Genomic DNA, 16,624 nt, shown 5'->3' on the forward strand with positions numbered 1-16,624 from the left:
ATCCACAGGGGATACGTTTCAAGACCCCTAGTGGATGGCCGAAACCATGGAGAGTAGTATTGAATCCTATATATATTATGTGTTACCTATGATAGAGTTCAATTTACAAATTAGACACAGTAAGAGATTGCCAATACCCAATAGTAAATAGAACAACTATAACAATATACTATAATAATCATTATGTGAATGTGGTCTCTCTCAAAATCTTATTGTACCGTACTCACCCTTCTTGTGATGATGTGAGGTGATAGAATGTCTGCGTGATGAGATGGCGTGGGATGAATGATGTGGGCACTGTGACGTAGGGTTAGGCTACTGTTGACTTCTGACCATACATCAGAGGGAGGCTCATGTGCTTCTGGACCGTGGTTGAGTGTTGGTAACTGAAACTGCAAAAAGCAAAACCATGGGCAAGGGGGAACTGCTCTAACCACATTTCTTCTGCCTCAGGAAAGAGACCTTTGTTCAGATAGCTTCTTCAGTTCTGATATGATTTTCCTGGGTTCGGACGGGACAGTCATAAAGTTGGCTCCATGCCTGGTCCTACCCCCTAGTCTCCCAATGCCCAGTGGAGCCCTTCATCACAGTAGTTGACAATGGAAGGTGTCTCCTTGGGTGGTTCCATACCTGTTATAGCGGTGGGGGCTGCAGGTGCCTGCCTTGCTGGGTTTTAGGGCCTGCAGTTTTAAAACTTCTCATGCTTACATTTGCTAGCATCACTGCCCATCTAGAAAGAAGAAGAAAAATAATATCAGTGGACCCAACTGACAAACTGGTCAAGCACACATCAGGTGCAAAAGATGTCTTTAAATGTCAGTAATACAGTGGGCTTTCAAATATATATATTTTTAAATCCACATTTGAACTCAACAAAATTCCAGACATAGGCGTTTTTGGCGAAAACCAATATAGAGCCAATATCTATCCCTTCCAATATTCGTTAATTCATCTCTGGTCCAAGAAATCTTTAGGAAGCTGTATTAAGCCTTTGGGGTTTCTAATATGGTTGGCCCAGTTGAGAATTAGTTTTTGCTAGTCCAATCTGACCAAAGGCCCTTTCCCACGTGGATTAAGAACTCAGGTTTTGCAGTAAAGAGAACGGGAGTGGCAGAACTTGAATCCACTCAGCAAGCGGTAGCACAGTGTTCGATTTATTGTTGGCAGGAGGCTTGGGTGTCTATTTTGACAGCTAAAAGAACCCCAAAGCTGCCCAGGAGAATTTTAAGAGTACTCAGGATGAAGTGTAAACTAATTAAAATAAATCCATTATGCAAATTTTAAATGCAGACCACTGGGGCTTCCCCCAAGACGTTCCTCATCTCGTAGCTCCTGGCTATTAATCTAGTCCATGGTAGTTTATTAATAATATTAATAATCATACTAACTCAGATTTGTGGAGTACATTTCTTTGGAGGCTCACAGAGGGCTTTGTGTCTACCACCATCGGGCAGGCCGGGTCTAAGGATGACATCAATCCGAGCCGCACACGGCCGAGACCTGGGTGCAGCCAGCACAGATCTGTCCTGCGCGCTGCGTTGGGCTACTCCCTTGGGCTATTCCTTTTTCATTCTCAGCACTGCACTCAGGAACAGCTTGGAAGACTCAAACTGTTCGTGTCAGCCTCTTGCTGAGAGTCCCTCAACGGCTTCCCAGTTTTAAAGAATGAAAATCAAACCTCCTTAACAAAGAGTCTCCCTTTCCATCCTCCTCTTGGACTATCTTCCCTCTCATGGTTGGCTTTCCAGAGCATGCCTCAGAGCCTTTGCACACACTGTTCCTTCTGTCTGGGATTCTTTACTTTCCCCTTTCCCCTATTACCTGCTTAACTCCTACCTATGCCTCAGAACCCAGTTCCCATGACCGTTCAATAAGGCTGCTTCTTCAGGCCATTGTAAGTCTCCTTGTTATATGCTTTTGTAGTTGGCTATCCCCTCTCCTTTGCATTACTTATAATTGTACTTCAGTGGTTAACTGGGTGATTATTTAGCTAGGGGAATGTTTGTCTTTCCTGGTAACCTGGGTGCTTTACGGTGGCTGTGTCCATGTCCGTCTGGCTCTCCTCGGGAAGCATAGGGCACAGTACAAGGAAAATCTGTTAAATGAGTAGGCAAATCATTCCACCTCCGTCGTATTAGTCACACTATTGACTGGCTTAGCAGGACTTATTTTATTGAAACTCAGTTATAATTGGATAATTCCAGAATTATCACAAATTTCACATTAGTGAATTTGGAGTCAAGAGGATTTAACTTACTTTTTGGTTCCAAGCCCGAAAATATATAAAAATCTGCCTGTGGTAAGAGATGAAAGCGGGTGGGACAGCTCAGTCCTAGAGACGGCTCCTGGGCTGGCCCGGGGGAAGGCATTTATTTGCACCATGGCATATACCATTTAAGTTGGGATCCAGGTTCAGGGTAGTCAGGGAGAAATAAGGAGCAGCTTCATGACTTCTCCATTTTCCTGTTTGTCTTTTGAATTGCACTCAGGGCTCCTGTTGGGGGATGACTGGAAGGCGAGCATCCAGTAAGAATTTGTTGAGTACATTAACTGGGGTGCTGTTTACAGCCACAGTGCAAGTGCTCATGAACTGATACGTTATCTAAATTATGGGTGTCAGCAGATGACATGTTGGCATCTGCCCTGTGTGGTACAGGCCACCCTGGAGAAGGCCCACAGCGCTCTGTTATCGGGTCCTCCAACATTCCATCCATTGGTGCTAGATGCTGGTCAAGCTCGCATCAGGTAGATGCGAAGCATCAGAATTCGGGAGTTAGTGGACTGGAATTTCCCGTTGGGCCACTGGGGAGGGGTAAAAGGTCCAGTGACACACCCATCCTAAAGAGTTGCTTGGTGGGGGACCTGGGGGTGTGTATGCACCCCTGTGGCCTTAAGACTGGGGGAACGACACTCGAGGATGTGCTTTGTTTTTCCTTATTGCCAGGGTCAATTTTTTTTTTAAGATTTTATTTATTTATTTGAGAGAGAGAGAGAGCACGAGCGGGGAGCTGGGGGATGCAGACTCCCTGTTGAGCAGGGAGCCCGATGTGGGGCTCGATCCCAGGACCCCAAGATCATGTCCTGAGCCGAAGGTAGACGCTTAACCAACAGAGCCACCCAGGCGTCCCAGCCAGGGTCATCTTTTTGAATCAGAATATATCAAACAAACCAAATGGGAGTGTGCATCCTCCCGGATCAGCATTTTCTCCCGACGAGCAACAAAATATCCTTTGCACAGTCATCACTATATTCTAACTCTTCTGGAAAGTTTTCTCGCGTGATGCTTTTTCCCATGTCATGCTGCAGGATGCTGTCGAACTGTCGTGGCCTGGAATACACTGCTCCTTGCAGATACAATTTTCTCTCTCTCCTGGTCCCTTACAAATACCTCTGTGTCACCCTCACGCAGCCCCGGCTCTGCCCACACCCTTTCCCTCCAGGCCTGTGGTGCACTGGACAAGTTGCTGCGGGCCCAGGCGGGTCCTGGCTTGCCTCCTCGGCATGGTGCCCTCGCTGCCCGCCTTGTCTCTATCTTCCCTGGGCCACCGACTGCTGACTGCTTATCCTCAGCTCTCCACTTCCTTGTAGGGTTTTTAAACCACTGGCACGGCTTTATTCCACTTTATCTGCTGTAAATCCATCTTTCCAACAAGGCTTTGGGCACCTTGGAGTGAGAGCCCCGACCGGGTTCGTCTTTGCCTGACAGGATTGCTGGTGCGGGTGGTCACTCTCCTGTTTGTAGCCGCTGTTGCTGAGTGTGATTCCTGGCCCTCGAGACTGTGATGACGGAGCTTTGCTGGAGTGTGTGGTGGGACATGGGACGGCTGAAAGCCCTGCCACCCCATGTTCTCCTTGCCTCCCACGGGGCTCCACGGCAGGCCCACCCAGGCCCGAGAGGGCATGCAGCCCGACTTCTGCTGGTCTGTCCCAGGCAGCGAGGACAGCAAGTGGCCGGAGGAGGGGACTCATATCCACCACCCTCTAGAGGCCCTTCTCTAGAAGCTCCACGTACAGCTACTCCTCCAAGCCCCACAACCTGAAGAAGTGTGACGGACCCACAGAACCAGAGCCCCTCTCGGAGGCCCCGGCTCCAGCACCATGATCGCCCTCGTGGCTGTGCCCTATCAGCTTCCTTTCCGGGATGAGAGAGTGGACGCTCAGAGAGGTGACATGAATATTCCGTGTCACACAGCTGGTGAGTGACAGAGCTGGGCTTGAGACCCAGGCCTGTGTGGTCCTAGAGTCAGACACAGCAAGGGAGGGAGCTGTTGGTTGGGTTGCCAGATTGAGCAAATGAAAAATACAGGACATCCAGTGAAATTCCAGATAAACAACCAACTGAGAATGAGCATGTCCCATGTAACAGTGGGATATACTTCGTATTAGTCAGAGTTCTCCCTAAAATTAATCATCACATGCTTACACTAAAAATAGGTAGTTATTGTTTATCTGAAATTCAAATTTCACTGGACATCCTGTTTTTTGTTTTTTTTGTTTTTTTTAATCTGGCAACCCAAGGTCCTCACCAACTTTTGGAACCCAAAGTGGATCGCCATCCGAGGAGGCCAACGCAGTGAGTCAGTACGGGATGACTCATGTTTGCGTGTCACCCTGCAGTTCAGGACACATTTGGAGGCCATTATCTTGTTTGATCCTCATGATCCTTATGAGCTGGGGCCAGCAGGCCTCATTGTCACCGTTTTCCAGGTGGAGAAGGAAAGACACAGAGAGGTGCAGAATGTTGTTGGGTGTCACACAGCACGTAGAGAAGAGAACGCAGGTGGGATTCGACTCACGCTCACCAGTCAGTTACCCCGCGCTTCCTCCGGGAGGCAGCCCTGACCCTTTGGATCTTGGGCTCAGGCGCAGATGGGTGTGTCTTGAGCTCCTGGGCTGCAGTTCAAGGGGGAGTTGAGGGCAGGGATGGAGAAAAGGAGGGTTTTTGTTTCTAATTACCTCCCACGGATCTGTTCACCTCAAGTTTCTGTGATAACCACAGGGATGGAGGTGATGGTTCAGCTGATAAGCAGAAGGCCCTCCTACTGGGGGCAGCAGACGGCAGGAAGGTTCAGGTGGGCCTCACCGAGCCGGGAGGGATGCTCTCGAGCTGCTCAGGAGGCCATTTCACTCCCCTCTGGTCCCTGCCGGTCTTTGCACAGGAAGCCGTTGGGGTTGGCTCTCCTGCTGGGTTTGACCACTTGCCTATAGTGTGGTTTTTGAGCCTGAGCTCTTTGGGTGGATTTAATTACCTTAATTGAATGGTGTTTTCACTTCTCAGTAAAGGGGAGGCAGGAAGCCGTGGAGATGACAGGGGTTGGCTTTATCACACCCAGAAGGCCCTAACAAATTGGAATTGATTCCTCTTGGTCTTCTTTCTGGGTGGTTTTTTGAGCTGTTGAGGTAGGCATGCCCTGAAAAGCAGTTAAGTGTAGTGAGTCATGACAGCCCCCTGCCTGTGTACCTTTGGACCCCGTTCCAGCTCGTGAATGCACGGACGTCCCACGTGCAGCCTTCCCACTCCACCCCAGCCCAGGACCCCTGCCCTGCTGGTCAGTCTTGAGCCAAGCTCTTGACCTCTCTGTGCAATTGCCAACAGCCCTCTTGCTTGGCAGTTTCTGAGCGAATGCCCTTGTCTACATCCTGTATTTTACGAGGCAAATGGTGATGGCAACATCGACTTCCTCAGTTGGGGTCCTTCGGCGGGGGGAGCAGATGCGTGTTAAGTGTCTACAGCGCGGCAGGCCTCAGGCCCACCACTGCGTGTGCCTGCGTTCACTCATTCCTCACGGAAACCTGTCAGGGTAGGCCCAGCTCCCCACCTTACAGAGGCAGGAACTGAGGCTATCACCTGGGTTACCCGCTGTCTCTTGCTGAGTGCTGGTGCTGGGATTGCCTGTCTTCAGCTCCAGGGCCCGGCTTCCTTGCCCCATGATGACTCCTCCTCAACTATCCCCAGTGTGATCATGGCTCGATCCTTTTAACTGTTGGAAATCAGAAATCTCAAGGTCATTACATTCAACTGGAAGAACACATGGGCTCCTGTAAGGCCACCTGGAGGGTCTGTCACGCACTCCTTCACTTGGCAAGCACCCCCAGAGCATTACTGTGTGCCGCCCTGTCCCAGGGCTGGAGATGAGGCTGCGGCAAGGCTGATCGGGGCCTCTGCCTCGGGAAGCTGCCGGGAGTTGCTGACGGTGTTGGGCCACATTAATCAGATTGCCTCCGAGTAGTTTCCACTGGGCAGTGTCTCTCACGCACGGAAAACGCAGCTTTGATTTGCACCTGGGTCATGGTGCGTCTGCTTGGGCCATTTTTGTTCCACGGGCCTGGAACTTGTGAGCAGGGGAGGAGGGTCGGCCTGCATCCTGGCCTGGTTGAACGGCCCCGACCTAGGAACTAGACTGGGAAAGCCACGGGCTCTCAGACCGATGCCCGGACTCCTGTGCCCTGGGAGAGGACAAAGCCAGCTTCCTCCAGCCCCGGGAACACAGTGTGGTTGGCACCAGGGGTCCCGATGGCAGCGCTGGGCTGGCGTGTGTCAGAATCCTCCCTGAATCACATCACATACAAGGAGTCTCAAAGCCCTGCTGTGTGTAGGAGACCGGGAGTCACAGGGAATGTGGCCGAAGAAAGCTGCGTGTCTGGGCTGGCTGGGCTCACAGAGCCACTTGTGGGCAGCTGATTGCAGCTACTGTGGGCATTCTGCTGCCCACGGGAGAGAGCTCAGGAGGAGAGAGGCTTTGTCCCTGGAGCTCAGCCCAGCCTGCATGCCCTTCCCGCCTGGGTGCCCAGTCTGCTGTGTCTGGACAGGACATTTCCTCGGGAGCCTCTGAGGAGCATCACCCATGTCTGCAGGGAGAAGTCAGGGAGCCTGGCAGAGGGAAGGCCAGGCCTGGTCTCACCAAGCTCACCACAACAGGAAGGTGACAGCACCTGGCATCACACACCCAGAGGGGGGCCCTGTCGCAGGAGGAGAGGGGAGAAGCAAGATACAGAGGCAAGGGGAGAGGTGGAGAGATGGGCTGAGTTCAAAGACCCAGCAAGCTGCCCCTCCCGGCTCCCGTTCCTGTACCCGGATTGTGTGACTGGGGGCTGAGCAAAGCTTAGTAACTGGCTGTCTGGGGCAGTTCCTGCCTTGTAGCCCTGGCTGGTTTCAGCGGCTGACATCCTGCGGCCCATGAGCCACCATGTGGTGCAGGGGGAACCTCTGAATCCTCCGGTGCTTTGATCAGGATACTTGGGCAGGGGTCTCACTCTGCAAAGGCTATCTGCAGCACTGTTTCTGACCATCCCTGGTGGCCAGGTGTTGTTGGGGATCACTCCTTGGAGCTCCTGGTGGCCAGATGGGCTGGATGCAGCGAGAGCTGTCTTTGGACCCTCCCTCCCTCAGGAAGGAGCTCAGGCCTGGTACCCCTGGCCTGGTACCTGCTCCGCCAGGTGCTCTTTGCAGAGGCCGAGGGCCCCAGCCTCAGTGGCCAGACCCAATCCAAACTCTGGGGGCTGTATCTACTCCCAGGCCAGGGCAGGCAGCCTCTGGAAGGGGGACACGCAGCTCTTTCAGGAACACCCAATAGGGTTGGGTCCACCTGGGTCTCGGCCAGGTCCTGGTGCTCCTCTACATTCACTAGGTATGACCTTGGCTAAATGACAGCAAGTCTGTGAGCCTCAGTTTCCTCATCTGTAAAATGGAGCCAATGCCATGCCCCAATGTATAAAAAACAGGGGTTCTCAACTTTGGCACTATTGATTTTGCTGAAGTCCCCTGGGGCAAAATCACCCCTGGTTGAGAACTACTGCTATCAAGGAAAAAGCACAGCCCTGCCACCGGAACATCATTTGTTCGTTTATTCATTCATTCATTCATTCATTCATTCATTCATTCTGTCAGTCAGTCCGACAGTCGGTCATCCCTTCCATATGTCCCAAGAACATCTTGCCCTGAAATCTGGGAACTGTAGGATGAAATGAGATAACCATCAGATGGGCAGTTCTAGGCAGTAGAAAGAGCTGGAGATCTGGCACCAAGTCAGCATCGTCTTGGGCCAGTCACTTCACATCTACCTCCACCTGTAAAATAGGAACCATAAAGAAAACCCTGACTCTGCCACCCCCTTAGGGCCGCTCTCCACGCCAGGAGGGTCGAGGAAAGGAATTGTCATGGAGTTGGTCCCTGTAGTAGCCACTGCCTGAGTCTCCAGATGATTGGAGCCACCTGACTCACCAGGTCTGGGTCCTCCCCCCGCCAGGGGCAGCCTGCAGTGGAAGGAGGCCCAGGGAGCCCCGGGTGCCACAGACCTGTGTTTTACCTTCCGGCCAAGGGGCACCAAGGGAATTATGGGCATGCCCTTCACTACACGTCTCCCAGGAGCAGTTTCTTCCTTGCTTGTTTTCCCTCAACACATGGTAGGAAATATTTACATCCCGGCACGGAAACTGCTCAGACAGTTGACCTTTGAACAACATGGCTTTGAGCTGTGCGGGTCCACATATACACAGACTTTTCCAGTAAATCCAGTACAGTCCTATAAATGTGCTTTCTCTTCCTTATGATTATCTTTCTTTTTTTTTTTTTTAGATTTATTTATTTATTTATTTATTTATTTATTTATTTATTTATTTGACAGAGACACAGCGAGAGAGGGAATGCAAGCAGGGGGAGTAGGAGAGGGAGAAGCAGGGTTCCTGCCGAGCAGGGAGCCCGATGCGGAGCTTGATCCCAGGACTCTGGGATCATGACCTGAGCCGAAGGCAGATGCTTAACGACTGAGCCACCCATGTGCCCCCTTATGATTTTCTTAATAACATTTTCTTTCCTCTAGCTTTCTTTAATAACATTTTCTTTTTTGCAAGCTTACTTACTGTAAGAATGCATCATATAATACATGTAACATACAAAATATGTGCTCATTGACTGTTCATGTTATCAGTAGTTAAGTTTTTGGACAGTTAAAATATGTGGATTTTTAAATGTGCGGGGTGGGTCTTGGCACCCTTAACCCCCTAATGGTTTAAGGGTCACCTGTAGATCAAGGAAAATTCATGAAGCAAAACTCAACCTGCTTATCTGTACTACTCTGATATCTTCGATTCTATTCTATTCTATTCTATTCTATTATCATTCTATTCTATTGTTTCATTTAAAGAAACCCATTTGCAATTTGGTAAGTGATTTCAGACCCAATAATGAGTTCTGATCTGCAGGGGTTTTTGTAAATTACTCTGGACCAGGGGCTCCAGGCATCCCTGGTTAGGCTCCGTTGCTGCTGCCCTGTTTGTAGGGATGCTGGGTTTTCATTTGGATGGAGAAACGGGGACCCAAGCCCCAGCTGCTGTGACTGGCAGGGTCTGACCAGATTCATGTGGGGCAGGGGAGGAGACAGCCTCGGGGGCCGGGTTTATGGGGCCAGGCCTTGCCTTTGCTTCGTGCTGTGTCCCCAGTCCCCACACAGGGCCTGCACTTTTGTCAAAGGAGCAAATGAATGAATGAGTCAGAGAATTCCCTGTGTACTGAGCACCTGGCATCAGACAAGCACTTCAGGGCGCCTGGGTGGCTCAGATGGTTAAGCATCTGCCTTCGGCTCAGGTCATGATCCTAGGGTCCTGGGATCGAGTCCCACATCGGGCTCCCTGCTAGGTGGGGAGTCTGCTTCTCCCTCTGCCTCTGCCTCTCTCTCTCTCTGACTCTCATGAATAAATAAATAAAACATTAAAAAAAAAAAGACAAGCACTTTATATACTCTAATATTATTGATTCATGTTTATTGTTATGTAATTAATATTTGCAACAGCCTTGCGAGGTGGAGATTACTCTTGTTCTTTACTGAGGAGGAACCTGGAGTCCAGGGAAGTTTACTACCTGAGGGCATAGGGTTCGAACCTAGGGCTGCTGAGAGGGAAAGGGTGCCTGCAACCTGTGTTTAAAGGGGTGCCTCCAGGAGCTTCTGAAATGCCTCCTGCACACTGAGAACCTCTGCTCAGGACCACCCCACCCCTGGCCACCTGCAGCCCCCACACTCCTGGTTTTCACCCTCAAGTCTCCTTGGAGCTCATCCTAAGACCCTTGGTCACAGGCTTATTGCCCACACCCCATCACCCCCAAGAGCCCATGCAGAGGCCGTGAAATCCTGCCCTGCCCTCACTGGCAGGAGGAGCTCTCTGCTTATGAGCTTCGGAGTCAGACAGACTTGGGACAAGTCACTCCACTTTTCTGAGCCTCCGTCTCCTTTTTGTAGGCTGGGGTTGATGGGCAGGGGAACCCAGCAGCCTGGTACTCGCAAAGTACTGTGGCTCATGAAGTGGGTCTTGCAGGGAGAAATGATTGTAACCAACGGCCTGAACTCCACCTTGGAGAGCCTTGTCCAGAGAGGAAGCCCCTTCAGGGGGTCCCAGGGGAAGAGACACTTGGGTTTGTTGGGAGTGGGGTGTCCCTCAGCACCTGTCCTCTCTCCAGCCCCTGGGAAGTGAGCCAAGACATTTGGGGATAGGCACTGCCCCCTGAAAACGGCCCTGGAGTGTCCCGGGCTTGGGCAGAGTGCTCGGACCGCAGGGTCAGGGGCGCTACAGTGTTCCCCTCACCATCTGTGTGCCCCATTTCCCCATCTGTAAACTGGCCCTGTGGGGCTGGGCGGCAAAGGCGGAGAAGCAGATCTGGAAGAGCCATCACTGAGCCCCAGCTCCCTGCTGGGCAGTTCCAGGTGTCCATCCCGTTTATCCAGCTCCTACCACCTGCCACGCACTTGGTATCTGTGATCTTGCTCAGGGATCACAACCAGAGGCAAGTTAGGTAGGGCTGGTGCCAAAGGAATTTGAGGTGGGAAAATTGAGGGTCAGAGAAGTTGAGCAACTCGCTCAAGGTCACACAGCCAGAGAGCACCAGCATTGGGATTCAGACTCAAGGGTCTGTGCTACATGGCTCTGTGCTTCCTATGCAGCCAAGGCAGAGCGAGGCTCTGGGTTTCTGGGGGTGTCTCCATCTGCCATGGTGTCCACGGGTGGCGGGCGGGGGGAGGGGGCAGCAGCTTCTCTCTTAGCACCTTCTCTTCTACCTTCAGTGGCTCTCCTCTTCCCATCAGGGACCATTTGCTTTGGCAGAGCTAGAGATGGCGTCTGTTGTACCTGGCGGTCCTTCAGGAGGCACACTGGAGGGTGCCATCTTCCTCGTCCCTGCACAGCCAGGAGGGCATGACTTTCTGGGATGGGGGAGGGGCCTCACATGGAGAACCAGGGAAGTCCTAAACCCAGGAATTCCTAAACCCCATGAGGGCGCGCACGCGCACGCACACACACACACACACGCACACACTTGTCAGAGCCCGGCTGTCCCTGGCCTTCTCACTTCCTGCTGGAGGCTGGAACTGGATGGGAGATGTCTATTTGGGAGCTGACACCTGTCCTTTCTCCAAGGGTCGTGACAGCGGAGAGCCCAGCTCTTCCAGGGAAGGAGACACAACTTTCCTGCCGCGGGGGCCTGACAACCATCCTGCCTTCTTCATGGAATTCCTTATGGGACGCTTTACAGTGGCAAGAAAAATAATTCAGATGTGGCCACCCAGGTTATCCTTCTAAAAATGAACACTGAGATAGGCTCTTCCAACAGGCAAAGTTATTTAAAATTACAGCTTGAGTTGATGTGAAAAGATCAGCTTCTTGGAGCATCTCCTACTGTGTTTGAGAACAACACGGGGACCTTGTCCCCTTTCCTTCTCTGAGCCAGTGGTTCTTCTTGAAGGCCCCAGAGGGCTTGTTAGAGTGCTGGGCCTTACCCCAGAGATGCCCACGCAGGAGGTCGGGGTGGGGCAGGGGGGATGCTGGTGCTGCCTGTCCTGGGACCACACTTGGAGCACCGCCGCCCTAGGTTGGAGGCTGTATCCCTTTTTGGGAGGTTGTACTGATAAGCCATAAGCTCTGGGGCCACTGGGGCCCCACGGCTGTCTGCCACTGTGGTTTGGGCTGTGTCTGCCTTGCTCCAGGCTGGCTCTGGGCAGGCTGTGCGTGTGTGGGGTGCAGGCGTGAATCAGAAGTGCTGCCCTCTTCAAGGGACCATCGCCTAGTTGGGGAGAGCAGGCAGAAGTGAGTGCAAGCTGCGGGTCCAGGAGGTGGAAGGAGAGAGGTCTCATGGGGCAGGGCTTGTTCGAAGGCAGCTGCAAGAGAGCTTTGGCTGCTGTGTGTGCATGAGCTCCTGGTCCGGACTGCGCACCAAACAGAGGGCGGTGGAAGGAGCACGAGATTTGGAGTCAGACCAGGGCTCCCCTTTCCTAGCCTCGTGTGACCGCGACACGTTACGTCCCCTCTCTGAGCCTCCGATCCTTCAGCTGCAACAAGACCCACCTCATTGGGTGGTTGTGAAGGGTGGGGGTAAAAAAAAAATGTCAAGAGCCCAGAGGAGATTTACACAGTATAAGGACTCAATGAATGGAAGCTTCCAGCACTCCGGAGACCTTGGGTTTTTGAAGCAGACAGCGCAGGGAAGGAATCCCGTATCTACCACTGTGATTTGAATCCTCCAACAGGATTGCTGAGTGTGTTAAATGATCGCATGTGTGTGAAGCACATAGTAGGTGATCACTAAATGCCACCTGGCATCATTTCTCATCCCCAGAGGGGGGCGGTATAACAGAGTGGGAAGGGCATGGACTGATGCCAGATCTCCTTGGGCACAGCTCCTGGTTATGCTAGCTCTGAGTGACCCTCTGCAAATTATAAACCCTATTTGTGCCTCGGTTTCCTCATCTGTAAAATGAGACTAACAGTCGTACTTGCCTCATGGGGTCATTGTGAGGACCTAATGAATTTGTGTCTGTGAGGTGGCTGGCCCCGAGTAGCTGTCCGTAAATGTCGCTATCCTCCCCAGCACACATCTTGCCTCACTTAGGGCCGGGGGCACGAGGGTCACTAGGACAACATTGCCTTTTGCCAGTGTAAGCAAGGCAGTGACTGACCAGCGTGCCGAGAGGGCTTCCCTATCCTGGGATCCGCCCTCGTGTGTGCCCTCTCCGCCTGGTTTCTCTGCCTTAGCAAGCCACTCAGCTCCCTCATTCTTAGACGGGATGTTGGCTAACTTCTTGCAGCGTTGGCGCTTACAGGGCGTTCCCCTTAAACGATGGGTCTGCAGCTCCCAGGCAGTCACCCGGAAGCAATTCAGGGAAAACCTCCTCGCTCAGTTATAATTTAGACTCCTACCCTTGCGCTTGAGATGTAAGTTAAAGTTAGGTAAATTTAAATTAGGTAAAATTACGTAAAGCTTTAACCTCCTTTCTTTCCCCTGGGGGGTTGCTGGTGGGGCAGAGCAGGATGTGCTGGCTGATGTCGGTGGGCACAGAGTCACCCAGACTCTGCCCACGTTGCTGTGTGAGTGGGAACATCACTTCCCCTCTCGGGCTGAGTCCTCCACCCCGAGTGCTAACAGTGTACAGATCCATAATGCTATTTGGCATATGAGGTTAGGTAATAATGATGTGTGAATGTCCAGTGGTCACTGTGAGGACGGGTCAGTCCTCCATGAAGCCAGCTACTTTACCGCTGAGCGATGAACATGAGTCAGCTGAGCCCTGAAGCATTGGGGTTTCTCTTTAGGGACCTCTGGAAGGGAAAGATCCACGTTGGAGTTTAAGCAGGAGAGAAAAAACCCGACAAATAGGGCAGCTGAGAGAACAGTCGTCATATTTATTATGTGCCTGGTACTTTTCATATGTTTGCTCAGTTAATGCATGGAGGAGCCCTTGAGATGGATTCCCAATGGTTGGTATTCCCATTTTACAGAGGAAGAAGTTGAGGCCCAGGGGCTGGCTAAGAAGGGTGGGGCTGGACTGTGACTCTGGATCTGCCCCTCCCCAGAGCCCCTGTTGAGCACCTCCGCGGGTCTCCGGGAGCAGCAGGGACCCTCTGAGGCTCTAAGGGGAGGAGGCTGTCTGGGCGTGCATGGCTTCTTTGAGGAAAGTTTTGACTCTTTGTACATGGACTGGCCTCCTTGTCGAGACTCTTTTGGACATGAACTTTGGACTCCGGTCCCAGGTTTGCATCTTAGCACCTCATTAGCTGTGCATCCTGGGGCAGATTACTGAACGTCTCTAAGCTGCAGTGCCTGCCTTCCCGAAGGAGATCCTCAGACCTACCATGCTGGATGAGCCCAGCAGTAAACCCCAGACAACCTATGAAAACGCTCTGCACACGGGAGTCAGGGAGCCAGGGATGGCCCTGATGAAAACGGTGGGCACACAGGGACAGAAGTGGCTCTGAGTCGGTGGCTTTAGCCCAGTGGGTTTAAATTCTGGTTTTTTGGTTTCTGCGGCCGTTAGGCTTGACCCGGCTCAGAGAGGGGTTGACAGGGCCAGGTGAAGGGACCAGCTGTTGGTGCTGCCTGTGGCCAGGCTGCCCCTGCAGAGGGCAGACCCAGGGGCATCTCCAGCATGAGGCAGGCAGGACCCTGAGGCACAAGGCCTGAAACCGGCCTCCGCGGTCAGCAGGGAGTGGGGTCACTCAAGCACATCTCGGCGTTTCCTCTCCCCCTTGCCTTAAGCTCCAGGCGAAGGCATGGCTGAGATGAAATTCCTCTGGTAGCTCAGCCTTGCAGCCCGTCCGAAGCTCAAGCCCTCCCTGGAAGGGGCTCCTCAGGGACAGGAGGGGCCCAATGAGGCAGGGAATAGCATCCAGGTGGCAGAGCCCCTGGGCTCCTGCTGGCAGCACGCGCAGGCATCTCTGTGGGATTTGGAAGCCCTTCCAGGCCCCTGGGGAATCTGTGCTGTGCTCACCTTCTCTGGGCCAGAGTCTTGAGGGACTGCCATGCAGAGAACGGAGGACACAGCCACTCCCCACTTTCACGTGCTGTGGTCCGGAAGAGTCCCTTGCCCTTTCCTACTAGGAAAGGGAGGTCTGTCTGTCAGGTCCTGGGGAGAAAGCTACTATTGGTGGATTGGCTCCTCGGACCCTCTTGCTGTCAGATTCCCAGACACTCCAACTCTGTGGTCAAGCTCTCCAAGGCTGACTGATGCAGGCTTGGAAGGGAATGCACTCTGCACCAAGTGGTCTTCAGTCTTCCACCTGAGAGCCGAGGTCAACTGAGAACATGCTCTCCCTCCACCTTGAATAGGAGACACATATGACTCACACACGCAGCCGCCTCCAGGGAATGTTCAATAATGATACCGGTGACCTACATTGGGGGTGACCCATCTCAGCAGTGTTCCACATTCTCCATTTCTGGGTCTTGGTCCGTGTGCCTTGACAGATCCTTTGTCCGCCCCACCCCCATCTGTCCTCACCAGCTCGTATCATGCAATCCCTGGGAACCAAGTAGAAATTAAGAGGTATTTTGACAAATTTTTTCAACTAACTGAATGAAATGTACGATTGAGTTGTAGGGTTACAGATTGGCTGGATTTGGTGAAATGTGGTTTAAACCTTCAAGTGGAAATAAAACCAAGATCCTCTGTAGCCCGTTGGGAAATATCAGCTCTGATGTCTCCACGAGGGCCACCTTCTCTTAAGCCCTTTGCATCTCTCCAGTAACCCTCTGCAGATGGAGTGAAATCCCAAGAGACAACGAAGAAAATGGCCCAGCCTTGTCTCCACTGGCTGGCAGGTGTCAGCTACTGAGATTTCTGGCAGACGCTGGAGGAAAAGGGCTATTTCCAGACGTGGGGCTTCCCCTTTCTGTAAGGGTCTCTAAAGCTTCTTAGGGTCAGGATCGAAGAAGCAGAAGATGCCAAGACACTTGCCTGCATACTGATGAAGAGACTCCAGGGTGGATGCATTCATCCTCTGAGGACTGGTGGCCCTCTGTAGCCTTCATGGTCTCCTCCACACACACCTGTCTCTCCAGGTCCCCAGGAGATCCAAGCCCCTGTTTCCAGGACCCAGCATCCCACCAGCCCCTTTTTCTCCCAGTAGTCACAGTTGCTCCCATCCCAACCAGCTTCTGGCCACCAAATAGCAGGCACAATTGTTCTCCTCTCAAAGACCCAGGCGCAGAAGCACGCTGGACTTGGGTCACCCGGAGATGTCTATTTATAAACCATCCTGATAAGCACAATCTGCCCTGCTCAGCCCAGGCCACACTCCATAGCAAAGCTAACCTCCCAGTGGCAAACAGAACATTTCCTGTACCAGCCAGACTGGAAAAACCAGCCCTGAGGAGGGGCCGGGCTTTCTGAGCCAGCTACTGATCCTGAAGGGTCCAGCTTACAGGCTGTTTTAACAGCTGGAAATTTCCCTGCTTTTTTTGTGTGGGTACCAGACTGACCCATCTCAAGGAGTGTTCTTGTATAGTTGAGGTCAGCAAACTTTCTCTGTAAAGGGCCGCATAGTAAATGCTTTAGTTTTTGCGGGCCAAATGGCCTCAGCTTTTGTAGCCGTGGGCAAAATGTAAATGAACAAGTGTGGCTGTGTGCCAATAAAACTTTATTTACAAAACCAGGAGCCCAGCCCACAGCTGTGGTTTACTAACCACTGTTGGCGAGGGAACTCAAATGCTGGCAAATTGGACCTCATTTAACACAAACATTTGTTTAATCTACTCTCTAGGATTCCTATACTTACGGGTTTTTAAAAATATTACTTCAAATAGAGCTCATTATAATTGGGTTAGATGTGTTGAAAGAAATGGTCTATAATTTAGTTTTAAAAAATA

General features: G+C 52.0%; 1 protein-coding gene across 5 annotated transcripts in view; it reads right to left on the reverse strand.

The window, feature by feature from the left end:
- Positions 1-16,624, reverse strand: part of C6H10orf71 (chromosome 6 C10orf71 homolog) — a 28,593-nt gene that overhangs the window by 8,434 nt on the left and 3,535 nt on the right. For 3 of the 5 annotated variants that reach the window (XM_081823927.1, XM_081823928.1, XM_081823929.1), the window contains 2 exons: positions 631-730; positions 228-392 (listed from right to left, as the gene is read on the reverse strand). The gene's annotated coding sequence lies outside the window, so the exon portion shown is untranslated. Of the gene's footprint in view, positions 1-218; positions 393-630; positions 731-16,624 lie in introns of all 5 variants that reach the window. The other 2 variants (XM_081823926.1, XM_081823930.1) reach the window with 2 other exon arrangements.

Source organism: Leptonychotes weddellii, chromosome 6 (genome assembly GCF_054177405.1).
Source record: "Leptonychotes weddellii isolate Sample4059 chromosome 6, ASM5417740v2, whole genome shotgun sequence".
Lineage (NCBI taxonomy): Eukaryota > Metazoa > Chordata > Mammalia > Carnivora > Phocidae > Leptonychotes > Leptonychotes weddellii.